This window comes from Ranitomeya imitator, chromosome 3, assembly GCF_032444005.1.
Source record: "Ranitomeya imitator isolate aRanImi1 chromosome 3, aRanImi1.pri, whole genome shotgun sequence".
Lineage (NCBI taxonomy): Eukaryota > Metazoa > Chordata > Amphibia > Anura > Dendrobatidae > Ranitomeya > Ranitomeya imitator.
The window spans coordinates 566120960-566140204 of record NC_091284.1 but is presented as its reverse complement, the minus strand read 5'-3'; positions in this window follow the sequence as shown (position 1 = coordinate 566140204).

Genomic DNA, 19245 nt, shown 5'->3' with positions numbered 1-19245 from the left:
TTATGCTAAATAGTGCTGTATATAATTTCAGTAACAGACAGCAAAAAAAGTGGTCCACCGGCATACAATGACCAAACTTGGAGCACGCAGATATATGAGGGCTGTCATGGAAATACCACACTGGTAAATATGTGGCCTTTTTATATTTTGTTAGGCTAAATAGTGCTGTATATAATGTGAGTTACAGACAGCAAAAAAAGTGGTCCTCCGACCTACAATGACCAAACCTGGAGCACGCAGATATATGAGGGCTGTCACGGAAATACCACACTGGCAAATATGTGGCCTGTTTTTTTTTAGAAATGTCACATAGTGCTTTATATAATTAGAGTAACAGATGGCAAAAACAGTGGCAAAACAGCCAACAGTGCCCAAACTTGGAACACGCAGATATATGAGGGCTGTCACGGAAATACCACACTGGCAAATATGTGGCCTTTTTATGTTTTTTATGCTAAATAGTGCTGTATATAATTTCAGTATCAGACAGCAAAAAAAGTGGTCCACCGGCATACAATGACCAAACTTGGAGCACGCAGATATATGAGGGCTGTCATGGAAATACCACACTGGCAAATATGTGGCCTTTTTATATTTTGTTAGGCTAAATAATGCTGTATATAATGTGAGTTACAGATAGCAAAAAAAGTGGTCCTCCGACCTACAATGCCCAAACTTGGAGCACGCAGATATATGAGGGCTGTCACAGAAATACCACACTGGCAAATATGTGGCCTGTTTTTTTTAGAAATGCCACATAGTGCTTTAAATAATTAGAGTAACAGATGGCAAAAAACAGTGGCAAAACAGCCAGCAGTGCCCAAACTTGGAACATGCAGATATATGAGGGCTGTCACAGAAATACCACACTGGCAAATATGTGGGCTTTTTTTTTTTTTTTTAGAAATCCAAAATAGTGCTGTATATAATTAGAGTAACAGACAGCAAAAACAGTGGCAAAATGGCCTACAATGCCCAAACGTGGAGCACACAGATATATGAGGGCTGTCACAGAAATACCACACTGGTAAATATGTGGTCTGTTTTTTTTAGAAATGCCAAATAGTGCTGTATATAATTAGAGTAACAGACAGCAAAAACAGTGGCAAAATGGCCTACAAGGCCCAAACTTGGAGCTCGCAGATATATGAGGGCTGTCACGGAAATACCCCACTGGCAAATATGTGGCCTGTTTTTTTTAGAAATGCCAAATAGTGCTGTATATAATTTGAGTAGAGTAACAGACAGCAAAAGCAGTGGCAAAATGGCCTAAAATGCAAAAACTTGGAGCACGCAGATATATGAGGCCTTTCTTGGTGAATTTAAAACACAAAAAAAGTGACACAAGGCTAGCACACCCATATAGAGAAAAGTGTATGCATAAAAATTAGGATCACCACATCAATCATAAAAAATATATAGTTTTTATTGAGAACACCACACAACAAGCATTTAAAAACAATTAAAAAGCCCTACAACATAGGTAGAGGTTATGGGTCAACAACAATTACAAGTAAATACCAAAAGAAGCACTACACAGCCAATGTACAGTGAAGTATATATCAACAGAATCACAAAGGCTAGCACTTGTTAAATATACACATACTGTTACGTCAAAGGAATATAATGACATTAACAGTCCCCATGACAAATAACATTGATACAAATGCCAAAAATTCAGTGTGTAAACCAGAGGAGGGGGCCCGACCTAAATATTGGTCAAGGAGATATAACAACCCCTATTTTTCCCACAGGGTTTTCACCTTCAAACCCTGTAGTCTTACCTAACCTAATAGAAAGGTAACCTCTCAAGTCCTGGCCTGATAGACATGGTTGATCTGATAGGCTGTGACCGTGTACAGACCTACGTGTATCGACGCCTAAAGCGTCTTCCTCAATGTCAATGGTACCATGATGGTTTGTCCCACGATTTAAATAAGCAAATAATTTATCAATACACCTACCAGGTGTGGCGAGCGATGGCGGCGCAGATACCTCGGTCCAGCGTGTTAAAGAGTTTACTGCGCAAGCGCATACGTTTCTGATGGCCAGAACTCCAACACTGTTACGGGGCGCATGCGCGATCAATAGTATTATCCGCCAGGTGCATGTGGCAAATGGCGGCATAAGCACAGCAGTCCGGCATGTTGCCGAACACATTGCGCAAGTGCTGGCACCTCAAATGACCGTACTTCAACCCATAATGCATAGCGCATGCGCGATCGGTACCAAATTCTTAAGATGTTTTCAATATATAAATCGCAACTAGATCTGGACCGGAAGTGTGGGCATATGGATTCCTTAAGTGTAATTTAGCTAATAGGCCCAAATTAAAGGAATCAACTTGCAGCATTGCAGGCAAATTATCATAGCAGCAATCACAAAAGGTCCCATTTAACTTGGCGCATGCGTAGATCCAAAAACCAAAGTGACTCTCTGTAATGGCTATAGATAGCAAGTTGTATAATTAGAGGATAGCAACAAAACTTGTACAAGCTTAATTATAAGCAAAATATAAGCAAAATATAATATACATAATTGATATTACCAAAATAAGGGTATATACCCCCAAGGTGAGGTGCAGGAATAGGTTAAATCAGAATATCAAATTGTGACAAACCTATAGAGAATAAATCAGCACATCTAACGCATATGCAAAAGCATAACGCTTTCAGTATTAATTCCATACAGTATAGTATCTAAAATAGAAGATTCACTATAGGAATGCACATAAGCTGTATTAAATATTTGCTCTGAGTGAACCCATTTGAACTATATGCTGCAGTATAATATATCTATTAACAATACGTTAAGCCAAATGGGGATAGATAACTCGTATTAACCGATCCTAAATAGGGGAAGTCTGATTCCAAACAGGGCTAAATGTATCTTAATGCCAAATAGGATTTCAGTAGAAATTCCGGCAGAGGATGTGTACAACAAAGTCCCAACTTCAAGGCCAGGTAGAAATAACAGCATGAGTATATAAAAAAAAAGAGGAAAGGGAGGAATATATTATAGTTATCAATATCACGTTGGTTGTTATTCTTGACTTGATTCTGTTTCTCAATAAGTCATGCTCCCAATTTCTCAACTGTCCATAGGGTACAAAAGTGACATTTCCTAATCTCCAGGGGAATCTGTAATGAATAAGGGGACAAAAATATACGTGTAAATATCCACAAATAACCACATATTGTGTACAGCTGTACTCATAAGGATCCACAAGAAAATATAGGATAAAGACACTGTAGTTTTTGTAGAAGCCTGTATACAGCAATTCCTCATTTAGGCCCCTCGGTGTTAGACTTTTGAGTTCATAAATTTAACAAGATTCTCTTCTCAGCAATTCATCAGTCAAATTCCCCCCCCCTGATATTAGGGGAGACTCCCTCTAATCCCATAACTCGGAGGGCCCTGGAACTGCCATTGTGATACTCTAAAAAATGGGTTGTCACAGAGGTGATTTCTTTTCCCTTCTCTTTGTCATTTTTAGCTGTGGATATATTAGAAACGTGCTGTTGCACTCTATGGTGCAGCTCTTGGGTAGTTGTGCCCACATAGATTTTATTACAGCCACAAATCAAGGCATAAAACAAATTACGTGTTAACACGTTAAAGTATGATCTCAATTTGACCTGAAAGGGCAAAGATGAAATTGAAATTCCTACATCAGCCACCATCAATGGACATACGGAACAGCCCCCACACGGAAATGATCCAACAATTTTATTACCTGAGCATGCTTTGGACGTTGGTCGTCTGAAATGACTCCTTGACAAACAGTCTTTTAGGTTTCTTGCTCTTCTTGCCACTACCCTCGGTTTACTTGGGATAAGTGCCTTGAGCCTTATGTCACTCAACAAGATCCCCCAGTTTCCCTCCATTATTTGATGAACATCACCCCACTGATTGGTAAATTTAGTTATAAGGCTCAGTTGGTTTGAGCTGGTTCTTAACCGTGTTTGTAGGACTTCTTCTCTTGGTCTCTGTCGGGAATATTCGAACGCCCTTGAGATGATTTTACTTGGGTAACCCAGTTCCCAAAAACGGTTTGTGAGTGATCTTGATTCATCCTGAAAATCTGACATAGTGCTACAATTCCTCCTCAGGCACAGGAACTGTCCTTTTGGGGCGCGGTTGCGTAGGTGGTTTGGATGAAAACTTGAATAATGCAATACATTAATAGTGGCCGTCCTTTTACCGAAGAGAATGGTATTGATCCGATTATCCCGAATCATAATTTTCAGGTCCAGGAAATCGACCGAGCTGGTAGGATAGCAAGATGTTAGTCGAATGTTGCATTGGTTGGTATTCAGCTCCTCAACAAAATTTTCCAGAGCTTCTGCCGAACCTGTACACAAAACAATATCATCAATGAATCGGTACCATTTTAAAACATTCTCATGAAAGTACCAATTATTTTCCACCTGAGTCTCCTCGCACCACCCTATGAAAAGATTCGCTTATGAGGGCATGCACCTAGCCCCCATAGCTGTTCCTGACACCTGTTTGTAGAAAGCCCTTTCAAAAATAAAGTAGCTCTTTTCCAAAATCATTCTCAAAAGGTCCAAAATAAATGAGTCGTGACCCCTATTTCCCATTGAGAACTTGTTCAAAAAATATGCCACGGCAGAAATACCTAAGTCATGCTTGATTCTTGTATACAGTGCCTCTACATCAAATGTGGCAAGGATGATGTCATCATGTAGCATCAAGGGGTCCAACTGTTGAATCAGGAATCAGGCTAGCACACACAACTATGCTACGTATGCCTAACTAACTATGATTTTTAAACAGGCCTCAGTCTGACAGAACACACTGTATATTTTTTTTTTGGGGGGGAACTTTTTGGGGAAAAAAATGCAACTAGGTATATAGTAAAGAAGCTGCAGCAGCAGACAGTCATGGAGCTTTGGGACAGATGGAGTGGGAGCAATGGACGCACATACAGTGCCTGCAGGCCTTGCACTGATGTGGATATGCTGTGCCCTGCCTACCTAGCTCTGCAATATCAGGACCCACGAATTAGCCCTAAAAAGGATTGTTGGTTTCTCAGGAGTTGTGGATTTAAGAGTTGTAGACCTACACTACCTCTAAAAACCATGATTCTGACACTATTTTGGCAGCAGCTCTCCCTACTTTCGCTGAATCCGGAGCAGAATGTGGTGAGCAGGGTGGTGTCAGGTCTCTTATACTCAGGATGATGCTGTGTGGCCAAGCCAATCACTGCACGACCACAACAAAGATGGCTGCGACATTTCATGGCCTGGCAGACAACCCCTGCATCGTGATTGGATCTCTAAAGTCCGGCAAAAATTCTGGGTGGAGACACCAGTTACCGCCGAATAATCCCAGAAATGGTTGGTGCTCGCCGAGTAGACCGAGCATAGTGATACTCGGGTGAGTAACGAGTAGTGGCGAGCACGTTCGCTCATCACTAGTTGTTAGCGCTGACATATATCTACTTAGATTTCAATGTACCATAGATGACTCACAGTAGTTAAATTGCATCCACTTCATTGCAAATATCCTATTCATGCTGTCAGCTAGTATTTTTTCTTTTGTAGTTGGTTGAACGCTAACAGACTATTTAAATTTTACATCACATACATGGCTGCCATGCACGTACTTTACAGAAAACTTTTGTTATACTTAGCAATGGTATATTCTAAGATTAATAATAAAAATTACATAAAATCAGATCACGGAGAATGAAATTGATAGGAGACTTGTCAATCAGTGTAATATTTTCCTAATCCAGCCTTGACGTCACTTAGTGGGTCACTTTAGTTTTAAGATAAGAACATTTCTATCTGTACCAGGGTGTTACCAGCTAATTTGTTAAGTTAAACAATGACACTATATTGTATTTGTGCAACCAGAAGCGAAAACCCTGTTTGTTTCACTGATAGTAGTGCTTACAAAGGAGGCTGGGCAAAATTCTAGATATCAGAAAGGGAATTTATGTATTTTTAAGTGCCTCTTTAGAGGAGACGTCCAAGTATCACTAGAAAGTAAGAACTAAGAAATAAAAAGAAAAGGAAGCAGAAAGATTACATACTAGTAGAAGAATAGATAGGAAGGTAAAAAGTTCAAGTGACTGAAACTGAACACTTATGGAATTTATTTCTCCATTGACTTTGCTTGTAATCCGAAGGAGACTTCCCAATTGATGTCAAAATAAAGGCATAAGACAAGGAATCATATTGGAAAATATCCACGCCCTGAAAGCTTAGTTGAAATCTTTTAAGGCAAATGGGAAGAACTGTTTTTTTTTTTCATTTTTAAATTAATGTATATTTTGTGAAAATACCAAATTTGCGTTAATTTGCATTTATTATGGATGATTTTATAAAGATGCTAACAAGTGATCTCCACCTTTATTCTAGTTGAGGACTGTTCTACTGCATCCTTGTGCCTTGGTAGAGCATATAAAAATGGGTTACGTAACTCGGATAACACTTTTTTCCTCTGTAATACTTTGCCTGAAAAGATCCGTGAAAACACAACACAAGTACATGATACGTCACTCGAGGTAAAAAAATATGAGTGATAACACCCACTGATATAATCTATCTATATATATAATTGTCTAAGGGATTTTCTGTCTGTCTGTCCTGGAAATCCCGCGTCTCTGATTGGTCGAGGCCGCCAGGCCTCGACCAATCAGCGACGGGCACAGCATGGCGACGATGATGTCATAAAGGTTGCCTCGACCAATCAGCGACGGGCACAGTCTGCCGCGAATTCGCCTCGACCAATCAGCAACGGGCACAGTATCGACATACATGTCATAATGGTTGCCATGGCGATGATGATGTCATAAAGGTTGCCTCGACCAATCAGCGACGGGCACAGTCTGCCGCGAATTCTGGAATCATCATTGTCCATATACTACGGGGACATGCATATTCTAGAATACCCGATGCGTTAGAATCCGGCCAACATCTACTATAGTATAAATACAAAGCATGCAAAGTTTTATTTTAAATAAATTACCTCAGTCCTTGGGAAAGTTTTTGAAGTTTATGATAAGCCAAAGTTTATGGCAATATTATAAAACATAATACAACATACCTTAACTTGACACTCAAGGATAGATTCACACTAGCCTTAAAGAAGCACTTCCATCAAAGTTTTTTCCTCTTAATATATTTCAGTTATCACATTACATAGCACCGTGTGTTTACAATTGCTCATTTTCCTTTTTAACTAGCTAGCTCATTTCTTTTCTTTCCCAGCTACTCCTCCAATCCCCTTTGCATTTACTTTTGCAGTGACCAATGAGTTTTAAACCGATGAGTTATTTCCTCTTAATATATTTCAGTTATCACATTATATAGCACTGTGAGTTCTATATAATATGAAGATTGCAAGATATTAACCCATTCACAATCTATGACGTACAGTATAGGTAAAAAATAGGTTGTGTCCCTCATTTTGTTGCAGGGCTCCGGTGCTGAGCCAATATCTTTCCCAGCACATGACAGCTGATTTGAACTGCTGACATGTGCCCCTAACAGCCACTGTCTGGGCCTCAGAGTCTCCTATGTGATGTGTTTACACCATTTTTATTGTCTTATATGTGATGTATGTACAGTGGTATGAGTGTCTCTTATCTGATGTACCATATTTTTCGGATCATAAGACTTACTTTTTTCCCCAAAAATTTTGGGGAAAATGAGGGTGCATATTATAATGCGGATATATCTTACTGGCCGCAGGCTGGGATGAGGGGGTGTTCGGATGTGCAGTTTGGCACGCCACTGCGAGTGTTCTGTGCTGCGGGTGTTCAGTGCTGCAGACGCTCTGCTGACATCTTGTGTAAGTCCAGAACCCCTGCAGTTACATAGTTTCCTATGCAGTGGACTGGACTCTGAGAAAATGGATGTCGGTCAGGGGTGGCGGATGCGCAGATGGAGATTTTGGCACCAAGATCTCAGGAGATGAGATCTCAGAGCTGAGATTCTCCTTTGACCATTTTACTAATTAATTGGATATCATGCTAATGCAATGCAGTCCACTAAATTCAATGAAGTCTGTCAATAAATAGGAAGAAGTTCTGATTACTTCAATTACCCATATAGAGCTCTCAGCGGCAGTTTCCTCTGCCTGCTAGCATAGACTGGAATTCTAAGCCACTCTTCCCCCTCCCTCTGCTATATAGCTGTAATGTGAGACCAGCCAGCAACATTCACTGAGGAATTTTCATGGCTTTGAGCTGTCTAAACACCTCATCCCCCCTCCTGCCTGATACCAGCTATAACTTGTACCGCAACTTTCAAGCCGCATGGGACTCTTGAAAAGTTATGTATAATGGCACCGATCAGGGATAGAGATATAAAGGTTACATAGTCTGAATGTCCACTGAGAATTCTATAGCTCACTTAAATTGCTAGGATCTAAACCCAACAAAATGCAAGGAACAGATTTCTCTGTAAGTGGGTTATATGTCTATGCCGTGTTTATACTTAAAAGAACCCCCATGATGTGGTGAGCATCATGATAATTGTGTCATTCTTCTACGAGGTTTATACAGCGAGTTATGTATAGAAATGGTTTGTCATAACTCTAATAAAGAGGAGTATTCAGCCTCTGAGTGAGGTCACCACAGGGGGAGTGCCTTGGTTTTGGGCATGGAGATAAGTGAGTGAGATATCAGTCTTCACGAGTCTTTTGGCTAGGGTCTATCTGTGAGACCCATCTGTAATACATCTTGATGTGTCGCCCTTCCCCCGAGCCACCTGGTCTGCCATGAGATGAAATGACGTAAGGAACTGAAAGTGTTTTTTAATGTTAATCCCATTTTATTTGTAATTGTACTGTACATATGATACTTGTCTTCATTTAAAATATAATTTTACCCTTCTATAAACACTACCTACCCTTTTGGAGTAAAATATATAAAATTACTAGCTTTGTTTCCCTTTGCTCTATAATGTACTGTCACGTCTTCTGAAGTGAATTACGCTACTAATTTGGGTTGGCTCCGGACCCGTTATTAATTAAGGAATTGAAGCAGGTGGCAGCGGATTTGTCCTGTGCTTTTGGGAGACCTTGTAGCGACGGATGGCATTGATAATTATTGTTCTTGCCTGAGTGGGAGTAGTTATATCGCCCTCAATGCAGTGTGCCCGTTAGCCAGTACAAAGTAAGGCAGCCTTTCTGGTGACTAATTATCCTAGGTGCAGTACCCTGTCTGACTTAAGGGTAAGGGGAGCGCCGGAGAACTGCAAGTTCCAAACCGGAACTGGGAAGTGGGATATAGATAGAACCCTTTCAGAAAAGAACTGGGAAACCAAACAAATCCAGTTCATGGCATATTAGTGTGAGCGGCAGGGATGATAAAGGTATCCTCCCTGGGATCCGTGACAAAGTCTAATTAGGGAAACCTGAAAAAAGCAGAAACACTACAAAAACATGACAGTAAGAAAAGTAAAAGAAATGTCTGATATTTAGTTTCACATGCCTTAATGCTTCCTACGCTGCCTTTTTGTTTCTGTTGCAGCTTTGCTCCGTCTTTTTTCTATATTGCTGCATGGTGGTCCCCAAGAAGGAGGTTCTCTGGTAGGGCCAATGTTCTTCTGTTCAACATTGTCTTTGAATGCTGAGCTATGTATAACACACCACTGATTTGCAGCTTTCTTTGCATACTGTGCATAGGCAGAAATCACAAGACAGGAGGCACTTGTAGACACTTCACCCGCTCACCTGGCAACCAAATGCCACACAGATATATCTTAAAAAAGGCAACTAGATGCTGAGACGTTGGTGAATTATATCTGGGTTTGACTATTTGGAGTTACCTTTTGTTTAAACAACGTTTCCAGTTTTTGAGTGCAGAAGTTTGCCATTTCCGATTGAACTTATTTTTTCTTCTGAGCACCAACACTAAACCCACATGGTGAGCACCCCATTGCCAAATCATAGGCAGAAACCTGTCAGTCAATGGAGGGTGAGAGGTGGCCGGACTACCAGTCAGCAGGTTTACCAGTGATTTTGTGATAATCCTCTGGTGATAAGACTGATTTTATCAAAAAATACAGCAAGCTGCCTAGTAAGTGATACATCCATTTAATCAATGTCTCTGTCCTTACATGATGTTGGTCTCGGATTAGGTACAAAAACCTGATGACTAATTTCCTTTAATGTGCAATAAAAAATAATTTATACTCTAACTCCATCTCTTTTTAGAGTTAAAGGCGGAGAATGAGTCATAGAAATATGTATAAGAAAATAAACCCAAGCACTGAGGGCATTATGAAAAGTGACATGGCGGAATAACCCCTCTTTGAGAAGAAGGAAAATGTTTCCAATACCTGGTATTAGCAAGCCTTTAATGAAACCATCATGTAATATTTTGGTCATTGGATATTTTAGGTCCTTAATCTTTTGAAAATATCTTTTACCCAAATATCTAGAAGTTCAGTGTGCAGATTATGCCTTAACCACAAGTAAGTAAATATACAATATACATAGTTTCGTTACAAAAATGAAACTCTTTTTATCATGTTTGTGAAAAATCAGGACTTTCAAAGACATTCTCAGGTAACAGGAATGTGCAGCATATACATTTATTGTTACCACATTTTAAATCGGTATTGAACAGAGTAAAATTTACAATATCATTTATATACAAGAAGCAAACTGAGCAAACAGTATAATTAGCATTTTACTGCACATGTCCCCCATTGTTTACATCTCTATATACATTGTTTATTTATCGCTAAAGAAACAAGCAGGCCATAGGTCGTGTAAACCCCCAAATTATATTCATATCCATGGTACAGATTATGAAATTGGATCTACATTGAGGATCTGAACTACAATTAAAACCACAGCTCTCAGTTTGTAGGTTCACAAGCTTTTACATTCACAAACAACTATTTCCAGATTTACTAACACTAGCTAAAGTGCTGCTACAAGCAGAAAACTGGCATCTGAGCGGGTAAGTGGCAAGGAAACAAAATATGTGCACAAACTGATTTTTTTCCACACAGTAAAATTTGAATTGAATAGAGTGAAATTGAATCCCCCTTGAATTTTCCAAAAATTCTCATTCTCCAGAAAATTGTACTTTTACAATTCACGCTACACAAATTCAGGAAAAATAGCGACCAGTTGGTAACTGAATTGCTAAACCATAGAAAGTTTGGAAAAGGTAAAAAAAAATTATTACTCTCACTTCCCTCGCGATTAGACTTCTGACATCCCTGTGTGCCAGAAGTTGTAGCCTAGAGTAAAACAGGCCAAAGAAGACTCATGCAACAGAGTAAGATGAAATGGAGCAGTGTGAAGGACCAAACGGCGGGCTGTGGGGGTCGTAGTAATAAGGAACATTCAATAAACTCAGATGTCTTTAAAGAGAACCTGACACATGATACATATTGCCCAATCTGTGGGCAGTATGAATCAGGCACTAGCTGTATAAACATTGCCAGGTATTTCTGATCCCAGATGCTGAGAAGTTTCAGAGAAAAACACACTAAAAGTTGCCGGGAACTGCAATGTTGACTAATCAGACGGGCAGATCCCAAGGAGAATAATTTCAGAACTTTTTCCACCTTTAATGTCACCCATAAACTGTACAAAGCCATACTGGTAGACTCCTACTCAAAAAAGGCTGAATGCTACCATAAATTCAAAGAGTACTTTAGCATAGTATACATTTAACCCTAGAACGCATACTGGGGGCCTTTTAGGCCCCCATGCTTACATTTTTGCTATTGTCTGCAAAATTACTTTAGTTAGAATTTTGAAACTCCAGGTATTCATCAAGTATGTTGTTGCTGATAATATCCAGTTGTTCATATAATTTTTTTCATAGGCATTATGGTGTAACAATGCTTGTTTGGTGAAAACTACATCTGTACGAATTGGGGGCCTTTTATACCCCCGCTATTTTTATCTTGTTCTCAGTAGTGTTTGTATCTCAAGTTACTTTATTTGTACTCAGTAATGCTGGTGGAGGGGCCAGGGTGTGGATAATAACATGTGAGGATGTCATGTGATTTTTGGAGGGAGTGATAAGGCCATGACATCACCTCAGGTCCTTCGGAACACAGTAATGAGCTGTGTATAGAGTACTGAGGACAGTATACACTGTGAGCTAATTGCTGAAGGACCTGTGATAAGATAAGCTGTTGAGAGGAAATCTGATTCATTTTCAGTTTCTGTTTCTAAGAAGCTTGCAAAGGCTAGAGCTTGTGAGCCACAAAAATCCAGAGAATTGTACACCACCTAAAAGTATAAAAGGTAAGAACTACTGAGGGTGAGAGGAAGAAGGGGGGACATTACACTTACAGTGTGTCACACACAAGCAAAGAGTGGACAACCCTGATTCTGTTCATTGTTTTTTTCTTTTAGTTTGCTAACATCTAGTCAGCAATGGCACACTCTTCCTCCAAGTATCTGACTGACCAAGAGATTGAAGCGATTATGTTTCAAAGCGATGATGAAAGTGAACTATCTTTGTCTGATGAAGAATATCTGCCACCAGCTAATCAAACATCCTCATCCAGTGATTCTTCTGATGATGAAGAAGTGAATCTAGTGGATCCTCAAGAAGTGATAAGCAGAACATCCAAAACGAATGTTTTTTGGGACAGTAATCCTACATTAGTCGGACGTACTCCAACACAAAATATTGTGAGACAGGTTCAAGGAGCTGTGGGAAGTCCCAGTTACTTTACCCCTAAACATGTATTCTGTACTTATTTTTCTGACAAAATTGCAGAAGAGGTCCTATTATGTTCAAACCTAGAATGAAGACGTATCGCTTCTGCAAAAAATAAGTCCTGGAAAAATATCTCAAAAGAGGAACTTTATGCATATTGTTGTGAATTCAGCTTTTGGGCTCCCTCCGGTGGTTGTAGAGGGTAATGCAGTTGTGCCTGGATTGCAGGAGTGGACATGTGTATCTACTAATTGCAGGACTGACTGGGGTATATAACTTTGCAGGATCCTTTAGTCAGTGCCAGTTGTCCATTGTTCTTGAAAGATTCACTTCCCTGCTGGTCTTTCCAGTTTGCTGTGTTTTTCTACAAAGATAAGTCCTGGCTTTGTTTTTGCTGTCCACCTGCAGTGGACCTTATAGTTCTGTGCATTTTCATGTTTTTGTCTTGTCCAGCTTGGTCTGTGAAGGATTTTTTGCAGCCTAGCTATTTCTCTGGAGATGCAGATATACCCCCCATGTCTTTAGTCAGATGTGGTGATCCGTATTTTCTGCGGTGGATATTTTCTAATGTTTTTATACTGACCGCATAGTACTCTGTTCTATCCTTTCTTTTTAGCTAGTATGGCCTCCTATGCTAAAATCTGATTTCATATCTGCGTATGTTATTTCCCTCTCCTCTCACAGTCAATATTTGTGGGGGGCTATCTATCCTTTGGGGATTTTCTCTGAGGCAAGATAGGTTTCCTGTTTCTGTCTTTGGGGGTAGTTAGATCTTAGGCTGTGCCGAGGGGTCTAGGGAGTGTTAGGTACCCTGTTGTGAGTTCTGTTTTTGGGCTCCCTCTGTTGGTTACTGATGGTACTGGGTGATTTGTGTTCTGCTGTCTCTGGTGTCCACCTGTTCTATTAGGATTTGGGAGTTTCCTATTTAACCGGGCTTTCTTGTCATTTCCCCGCCGGCTATCAAGGTTATCAGAGTGTTTTGTTTCCTCAGCTTCTGGCTTCAGTAATCTTCAGGACAAGCTAAGTTTTTGATTTTCTTGTTCCACGTTTAGCTTTATTTTTGTCTTGTCCAGCTTGCATATAATTGTTTCTTTGCTGCTGGTTGCTCTAGTGGGCTGTAATTGCTCCTCATGTTCCATGAGTTGGAACATGAGTTCAAGTAATTACAGGATGGTTTTTTGAAGGGTTTTTTGCTGACCGCGCAGTTTACTTTTGTATCCTCTGCTATCTAGTTTTAGCGGGCCTCATTTTGCTGAATCTGTTTTCATACTGTGTATGTGCCTTCCTCTCATTTCACCGTCATTATATGTGGGGGGCTGCTATTTCTGTGGGGTATTTCTCTGGAGGCAAGAGAGGTCTGTGTTTCTTCTAATAGGGGAAGTTAGATCTTCGGCTGGTGCGAGACGTCTAGGATCAACGTAGGCACGTTCCCTGGCTATTGTTATTTGTGTGATCAGGTTTAGGGTCGCGGTCAGCTCAGGTTCCATCACCCTAGAGCTCGTTGGTGCTTGTCCTTTTGTGATTCCCTGCCATTGGAATCATGACAGTATAGCCGGCCAAAAATGTTTGGGCTGAAGTAGGAGGAAAAGTAGTCTGAGGAAGTTTTTTTTTTTTTTTTTTCTCTCTCCTCTGAGGTTGCTGCCTAGCCTTAATTGCAGTCTGGCTGATTTTTTTTTTCCTCCTCTTAATCCTTGAATGGCTCTGACCTTAGCTCTTAATCATGGATGTCCAGAGTTTAGCTTCCAGCTTGAATAATCTTGCTGCTAAGGTTCAAAATATACAAGATTTTGTTGTACATGCTCCTATGTCTGAACCTAGAATTCCTATTCCAGAGTTCTTTGCTGGAGATAGATCTAGTTTTCTGAATTTTAGGAACAATTGCAAGCTGTTCCTTTCTTTGAAATCTCGCTCTTCTGGAGACCCTGCTCAGCAGGTTAAGATTATTATATCTTTCCTGCGGGGTGACCCTCAAAATTGGGCATTTGCATTGGCACCAGGGGATCCTGCATTGCTTAATGTGGATGCGTTTTTTCTGGCATTGGGTTTGCTCTATGAGGAACCTAACCAGGAGATTCAGGCTGAAAAAGCTTTATTAGCTCTCTCTCAGGGGCAAGATGAAGCAGAAATATATTGTCAAAAATTTCAGAAATGGTCAGTGCTTACTCAGTGGAATGAGTGCGCCCTGGCTGCAAAGTTCAGAGATGGCCTTTCTGAGGCCATTAAAGATGTTATGGTGGGGTTCCCTGCGCCTACGGGTCTGAATGAGTCTATGACTATGGCTATTCAGATTGATCGGCGTTTACGGGAGCGCAAACCTGTGCACCATTTGGCGGTGTCTTCTGAACAGGCACTTGAGACAATGCAATGTGATAGAGTTCAGTCTAGAAGTGAACGGCAAAACTATAGGCGGAAAAATGGGTTGTGCTTTTATTGTGGTGATTCAGCTCATGTTATATCAGCATGCTCTAAACGCACAAAAAAGGTTGATAAGTCTGTTGCCATTAGTACGTTACAGTCTAAGTTCATTCTGTCTGTGACTCTGATTTGCTCATTATCATCCATTTCCGTCGATGCCTATGTAGATTCAGGCGCTGCCCTGAGTCTTATGGATTGGTCATTTGCCAAGCGACGTGGGTTATGTCTTGAGCCTCTGGAAGTCCCTATTCCTTTGAAGGGAATTGACTCTACACCTTTGGCTATGAATAAACCTCAGTACTGGACACAAGTGACCATGCGTATGACTCCCGTTCATCAGGAGGTGATTCGCTTCCTGGTATTGTATAATTTACATGATGTTCTAGTACTTGGTCTGCCATGGTTACAAACTCATAATCCAGTCCTTGACTGGAAAACAATGTCTGTGTTAAGCTGGGGATGTCAGGGGGTTCATGATGATGCACCTCCGATTTCTATCGCTTCATCTACTCCTTCTGAGGTTCCTGTATTTTTGTCTGATTATCGGGATGTTTTTGAGGAGCCTAAGCTCAGTTCGCTTCCTCCTCACAGGGATTGCGATTGTGCTATAGATTTAATTCCTGGTAGTAAATTTCCTAAAGGTCGTTTGTTCAATCTGTCAGTGCCAGAGCATACTGCTATGCGGGATTATGTTAAGGAGTCCTTGGAAAAGGGACATATCCGTCCATCTTCGTCCCCTTTGGGAGCAGGTTTTTTTTTCGTGGCCAAAAAAGATGGGTCCTTGAGGCCTTGTATAGATTATCGTCTTTTGAATAAGATTACCGTAAAATATCAGTATCCTTTGCCTTTGTTGACTGATTTGTTTGCTCGCATTAAGGGGGCTAAATGGTTCACTAAGATTGATCTTCGGGGTGCGTATAATCTTATACGAATAAAGCAAGGTGATGAGTGGAAAACCGCATTTAATACGCCTGAGGGCCATTTTGAGTATTTGGTAATGCCTTTCGGACTTTCTAATGCTCCTTCAGTCTTTCAGTCCTTTATGCACGATATTTTCCGTGAATATCTGGGTAAATTTATGATTGTGTATTTGGATGATATTTTGTTTTTTTCTGATGACTGGGAGTCTCATGTTCAGCAGGTCAGGAAGGTGTTTCAGGTCCTGCGGGCTAATTCCTTGTTTGTAAAGGGCTCAAAGTGTCTCTTTGGAGTCCAGAAGATTTCTTTCTTGGGGTATATTTTTTCCCCTTCTACTATTGAGATGGATCCCGTCAAGGTTCGGGCTATTTGTGACTGGACGCAGCCTGCATCTCTTAAGAGTCTGCAGAAGTTCTTGGGCTTTGCTAATTTCTATCGTCGTTTTATAACTAATTTTTCTAGTGTTGTTAAGCCTTTGACGGATTTGACTAAGAAGGGTGCTGATGTTGCTGATTGGTCTCCTGCGGCTGTGGAGGCCTTTCAGGAACTTAAACGCCGGTTTTCTTCTGCTTCTGTGTTGCGTCAGCCTGATGTTTCGCTTCTAGGGTTGAGCGAAACGGGTCGTTCATTTTCAAAAGTCGCCGACTTTTGGCAAAGTCGGGTTTCATGAAACCCGATCCGACCCCTGTGCGGGGTCGGCCATGCGGTACGCGACTTTCGCGCCAAAGTCGCGTTTCAATGACGCGAAAAGCGCCATTTCTCAGCCAATGAAGGTAAACGCAGAGTGTGGGCAGCGTGATGACATAGGTCCTGGTCCCCACCATCTTAGAGAAGGGCATTGCAGTGATTGGCTTGCTGTCTGCGGCGTCACAGGGGCTATAAAGGGGAGTTCCCGCCGACCGCCATGTTACTGCTGCTGATCTGAGCTTAGGGAGAGGTTGCTGCCGCTTCGTCAGAAGCAGGGATAGCGTTAGGCAGGGTCCATTAACCACCAAACCGCTTGTGCTGTAGCGATTTCCACTGCCCAACACCACCTTCGGTGTGCAGGGACAGTGGAAGCTACATTTTTTTTTTTTTCCCCCTCAGCGCTGTAGCTCATTGGACTGCCCTAGAAGGCTCCCTGATAGCTGCATTGCTGTGTGTACGCCGCTGTGCAAACCAACTGCTTTTTTCAAAGCACAAATCCTCTTGTTCCTTCCTTTCTGCACAGCTATCTTTTTTGTTTGTACACACTTTTTATTTAATTTGTGCATCAGTCCACTCCTTATTGCTGCCTGCCATACCTGGCTGAGATTACTGCAGGGAGATAGTAATTGAAGGACACTCCCTGTTTTTTTTTTTTTTTTGTGGGAGATTAAGATTGACATTTCTGCTAGAGTGCCATCCCTGTGTGTGCCATCTCTCACTCAGTGGGCCATAGAAAGCCTATTTATTATTTTTTTTATTGGGTTTATAAATTTTCCCTGGAACCAAAAAAAAAAAAGTGGGAGATTAATATTGGCCTTTGGGCTTGTGTGCCAGTCCTGAGCGTGCCATCTCTCTCACAAATAGTGGGCCATAGAAAGCCTATTTATTTTTTTGCTTGATTTGGGTTCTAAAATGTACCTGAAAAAATCACTACATCAATCAGTGGGAGAAAAATATTGGCCTCAGGGCTTGTGTGCCACTCCTGACTCCTGTGTGCATCATCACTCACTCAGTGGGCAATAGAAAGCCCATTTTTTTTTTTTGCTTTATTTGGGTTCTAAATTCTACCTGAAAAAATCAATAAATCAATCAGTGGGAGATTAATATTGGCCTTTGGGCTTGTGTGCCAGTCCTAAGCGTGCCATCTCTCTCTCTCTCTCAGATAGTGGGCCATAGAAAGCCTATTTATTATTTTTTTTATTGGGTATATAAATTTTCCCTGGAACCAAAAAAAAAAAAGTGGGAGATTAATATTGGCCTCTGGGCTTGTGTGCCAGTCCTGAGCGTGCCATCTCTCTCACAAATAGTGGGCCATAGAAAGCCTATTTATTTTTTTGCTTGATTTGGGTTCTAAAATGTACCTGAAAAAATCACTACATCAATCAGTGGGAGAAAAATATTGGCCTCAGGGCTTGTGTGCCACTCCTGACTCCTGTGTGCATCATCACTCACTCAGTGGGCCATAGAAAGCCCATTTTTTTTTTTTTTTGCTTTATTTGGGTTCTAATTTCTACCTGAAAAAATCAATAAATCAATCAGTGGGAGATTAATATTGGCCTTTGGGCTTGTGTGCCAGTCCTAAGCGTGCCATCTCTCTCTCTCAGATAGTGGGCCATAGAAAGCCTATTTATTATTTTTTTTATTGGGTTTATAAATTTTCCCTGGAAAAAAAAAAAAAAAAGTGGGAGATTAATATTGGCCTCTGGGCTTGTGTGCCAGTCCTGAGAGTGCCATCTCTCTCACAAATAGTGGGCCATAGAAAGCCTATTTATTTATTTTTTTTTGGTTTTATAAATTCTCCCTTTAAAAAAAAAGGGAGATTAATATTGGCCTTTGGGCTTGTGTGCCAGTCCTAAGCGTGCCATCTCTCTCTCTCTCTCTCAGATAGTGGGCCATAGAAAGCCTATTTATTATTTTTTCATTGGGTTTATAAATTTTCCCTGGAACAAAAAAAAAAAAGTGGGAGATAAATATTGGCCTCTGGGCTTGTGTGCCACTCCTGACTCCTGTGTGCGTCATCTCTCACTCAGTGGGCCATAGAAAGCCTTTTTTTGTTTTATTTGTTTTCTAAATTCTCCCTGAAAAAATCATTTTATTTTATTTGGTTTCTAAATTCTTCCTGAAAAAATCATTTTATTCTATTATTTTTTTTTCCTAAAGTCTCCCTGAAAAAAAAAAAAAAAAACAAATCAGTGGGAGATTAATATTTACATTTGTGCTTCAGTGACAGTCCTGCGTGTGTGGCATCTCTCTCATTTGTTGCCACCAACAACAGAGTGTGTAACATTGTGCCTGATTTTTGTTGTGGTCTCACTCACCTGTAAAGGGGTAGCTAAATCATACTGAAGTTATAGCTCACCGTGTAATTTGTGTGACAGCAACAAATACCGTTAGTTTGTTTACGTTTTTAAAACAATGAGGAAGTATGGTGGAAGAGGTCGTGGCCGGGGGCGTTCATTGTCAGCTGGTAATGAGGGTAGTGGTAGTGGTGGAGCATCAGCTGGTCGTGGGAAAAAAAATATTGCACCTAAGTCTGGAGCTGTGGA